Consider the following 4,449-nt stretch of genomic DNA (forward strand, 5'->3'; position numbering starts at 1 on the left):
CCCTTTTGATTAAACCACTTTAGTTGTTATAATGAGACCATATTTGAAAGCCATCTGTGATTTTTCTGTTCTTACTCTGCAATGACCATGGGCAATGACAAGTTAAAAATAAAATGTATGCAAATTTTATAATGGAGAATGCGGGCATCAACCCCGCTACCTCTCGCATGCTAAGCGAGCGCTCTACCATTTGAGCTAATTCCCCTGAGTGTTTAATCTGCATAACATGAAAAAAGTAACCTCACTGCCTTCCACACTTTATTTGCAGTCCAATTGCCCATAACAGTGTTCAGTTCACTCCTAACTTATGCCTTACCTCCACTTATGGGATGTTTTACAGTTCAGGTTGGCCTGTTTACTACTCGAATATGAGTGATATTGTGGTGTGTTCATCTAGACTCATACCCTACCTAATCTTGAAGTTAAATTTCCCACCAATGAGAAACCAAGGGAGATACCATTTTTGATAGTTATTGCATGTCTAATGCAAGAATAATCACCAGATTATGAGAGTCCAGCAAAAATTACTCATTTTCGCCCAACGTGGGGCTCGAACCCACGACCCTGAGATTAAGAGTCTCATGCTCTACCGACTGAGCTAGCCGGGCTCCCACTTCAAGATGGTATGCAGACTAATCATTTTTTATGAAGGAAATCCATTCCTGGACAATTTTTGGGAGTTATTGCAGGTCTAATGCAAGATTAATCTCCATATTATGAGAGTCAATGCAATATTCAGGCAAAAATTACTCGTTTTTGCCCAACGTGGGGCTCGAACCCACAACCCTGAGATTAAGAGTCTCATGCTCTACCGACTGAGCTAGCCGGGCTCCCTCCTTAAGACAGTATGCAGACCAATCCCTTTTTGTGAAGAAAATCAAATCCTGGATATTCCTCTACTCTTGTTTTGCAAGGAAAGCCTGATTTATACATCCTTCAGAGGACAGAGTGTCAAAAAAAAATAAGAGAAAATGAAAACGGAAGTTGTGAGAACTTCATTTTGAGATTGCATAAGAATTCAAATTCCTCTCACATGCTAAAGAATACCTGAACCCTTTTGATTAAACCACTTTAGTTGTTATAATGAGACCATATTTGAAAGCCATCTGTGATTTTTCTGTTCTTACTCTGCAATGACCATGGGCAATGACAAGTTAAAAATAAAATGTATGCAAATTTTATAATGGAGAATGCGGGCATCGATCCCGCTACCTCTCGCATGCTAAGCGAGCGCTCTACCATTTGAGCTAATTCCCCTGTGTGTTTAATCTGCATAACATGAAAAAAGTAACCTCACTGCCTTCCACACTTTATTTGAAGTCCAATTGCCCATAACAGTGTTCAGTTCACTCCTAATTTATGCCTTACCTCCACTTATGGGATGTTTTACAGTTCAGGTTGGCCTGTTTACTACTCGAATATGAGTAATATTGCGCTGTGTTCATCTAGACTCATACCCTAGCTAATCTTGAAGTTAAATTTCCCACCAATGAGAAACCAAGGGAGATACCATTTCTGATAGTTATTGCATGTCTAATGCAAGAATATTCACCAGATTATGAGAGTCAATGCAATAATCCAGCAAAAATTACTCATTTTCGCCCAACGTGGGGCTCAAACCCACGACCCTGAGATTAAGAGTCTCATGCTCTACCGACTGAGCTAGCCGGGCTCCCACTTCAAGATGGTATGCAGACTAATCATTTTTTATGAAGGAAATCCATTCCTGGACAATTTTTGGGAGTTATTGCAGGTCTAATGCAAGATTAATCTCCATATTATGAGAGTCAATGCAATATTCAGGCAAAAATTACTCGTTTTCGCCCAACGTGGAGCTCGAACCCACGACCCTGAGATTAAGAGTCTCATGCTCTACCGACTGAGCTAGCCGGGCTCCCTCCTTAAGACAGTATGCAGACCAATCCCTTTTTGTGAAAAAAAATCAAATCCTGGATATTCCTCTACTCTTGTTTTGCAAGGAAAGCCAGATTTATACATCCTTCAGAGGACAGAGTGTCAAAAAAAATAAGAGAAAATGAAAATGGAAGTTGTGAGAACTTCATTTTGAGATTGCATAAGAATTCAAATTCCTCTCACATGCTAAAGAATACCTGAACCCTTTTGATTAAACCACTTTAGTTGTTATAATGAGACCATATTTGAAAGCCATCTGTGATTTTTCTGTTCTTACTCTGCAATGACCATGGGCAATGACAAGTTAAAAATAAAATGTATGCACATTTTATAATGGAGAATGCGGGCATCGATCCCGCTACCTCTCGCATGCTAAGCGAGCGCTCTACCATTTGAGCTAATTCCCCTGTGTGTTTAATCTGCATAACATGAAAAAAGTAACCTCACTGCCTTCCACACTTTATTTGAAGTCCAATTGCCCATAACAGTGTTCAGTTCACTCCTAACTTATGCCTTACCTCCACTTATGGGATGTTTTACAGTTCAGGTTGGCCTGTTTACTACTCGATTATGAGTGATATTGTGGTGTGTTCATCTAGACTCATACTCTACCTAATCTTGAAGTTAAATTTCCCACCAATGAGAAACCAAGGGAGATACCATTTTTGATAGTTATTGCATGTCTAATGCAAGAATAATCACCAGATTATGAGAGTCCAGCAAAAATTACTCATTTTCGCCCAACGTGGGGCTCGAACCCACGACCCTGAGATTAAGAGTCTCATGCTCTACCGACTGAGCTAGCCGGGCTCCCACTTCAAGATGGTATGCAGACTAATCATTTTTTATGAAGGAAATCCATTCCTGGACAATTTTTGGGAGTTATTGCAGGTCTAATGCAAGATTAATCTCCATATTATGAGAGTCAATGCAATATTCAGGCAAAAATTACTCGTTTTCGCCCAACGTGGGGCTCGAACCCACGACCCTGAGATTAAGAGTCTCATGCTCTACCGACTGAGCTAGCCGGGCTCCCTCCTTAAGACAGTATGCAGACCAATCCCTTTTTGTGAAAAAAATCAAATCCTGGATATTCCTCTACTCTTGTTTTGCAAGGAAAGCCAGATTTATAAATCCTTCAGAGGACAGAGTGTCAAAAAAAATAAGAGAAAATGAAAATGGAAGTTGTGAGAACTTCATTTTGAGATTGCATAAGAATTCAAATTCCTCTCACATGCTAAAGAATACCTGAACCCTTTTGATTAAACCACTTTAGTTGTTATATTGAGACCATATTTGAAAGCCATCTGTGATTTTTCTGTTCTTACTCTGCAATGACCATGGGCAATGACAAGTTAAAAATAAAATGTATGCAAATTTTATAATGGAGAATGCGGGCATCGATCCCGCTACCTCTCGCATGCTAAGCGAGCACTCTACCATTTGAGCTACTTTCCCTGTGTGTTTAATCTGCATAACATGAAAAAAGTAACCTCACTGCCTTCCACACTTTATTTGCAGTCCAATTGCCCATAACAGTGTTCAGTTCACTCCTAACTTATGCCTTACCTCCACTTATGGGATGTTTTACAGTTCAGGTTGGCCTGTTTACTACTCGAATATGAGTGATATTGTGGTGTGTTCATCTAGACTCATACCCTACCTAATCTTGAAGTTAAATTTCCCACCAATGAGAAACCAAGGGAGATACCATTTTTGATAGTTATTGCATGTCTAATGCAAGAATAATCACCAGATTATGAGAGTCCAGCAAAAATTACTCATTTTCGCCCAACATGGGGCTCGAACCCACGACCCTGAGATTAAGAGTCTCATGCTCTACCGACTGAGCTAGCCGGGCTCCCACTTCAAGATGGTATGCAGACTAATCATTTTTATGAAGGAAATCCATTCCTGGACAATTTTTGGGAGTTATTGCAGGTCTAATGCAAGATTAATCTCCATATTATGAGAGTCAATGCAATATTCAGGCAAAAATTACTCGTTTTCGCCCAACGTGGGGCTCGAACCCACGACCCTGAGATTAAGAGTCTCATGCTCTACCGACTGAGCTAGCCGGGCTCCCACTTCAAGATGGTATGCAGACTAATCATTTTTTATGAAGGAAATCCATTCCTGGACAATTTTTGGGAGTTATTGCAGGTCTAATGCAAGATTAATCTCCATATTATGAGAGTCAATGCAATATTCAGGCAAAAATTACTCGTTTTCGCCCAACGTGGGGCTCGAACCCACGACCCTGAGATTAAGAGTCTCATGCTCTACCGACTGAGCTAGCCGGGCTCCCTCCTTAAGACAGTATGCAGACCAATCCCTTTTTGTGAAAAAAATCAAATCCTGGATATTCCTCTACTCTTGTTTTGCAAGGAAAGCCAGATTTATACATCCTTCAGAGGACAGAGTGTCAAAAAAAATAAGAGAAAATGAAAACGGAAGTTGTGAGAACTTCATTTTGAGATTGCATAAGAATTCAAATTCCTCTCACATGCTAAAGAATACCTGAACCCTTTTGAT

General features: G+C 40.1%; 2 non-coding genes across 2 annotated transcripts; both read right to left on the minus strand.

Moving 5' to 3' along the window:
• Positions 1–1,184: 1,184 nt before the first annotated feature.
• On the minus strand, positions 1,185–1,257 carry TRNAA-AGC (transfer RNA alanine (anticodon AGC)). Its single transcript has one exon. It is a non-coding gene; the product is annotated as a tRNA-Ala (tRNA).
• Positions 1,258–2,248: 991 nt separating this feature from the next.
• On the minus strand, positions 2,249–2,321 carry TRNAA-AGC (transfer RNA alanine (anticodon AGC)). Its single transcript has one exon. It is a non-coding gene; the product is annotated as a tRNA-Ala (tRNA).
• Between the last annotated feature and the right edge of the window lie 2,128 nt (positions 2,322–4,449).

The sequence above is a fragment of the Lissotriton vulgaris genome, chromosome 1_1 (genome assembly GCF_964263255.1).
Source record: "Lissotriton vulgaris chromosome 1_1, aLisVul1.2, whole genome shotgun sequence".
Lineage (NCBI taxonomy): Eukaryota > Metazoa > Chordata > Amphibia > Caudata > Salamandridae > Lissotriton > Lissotriton vulgaris.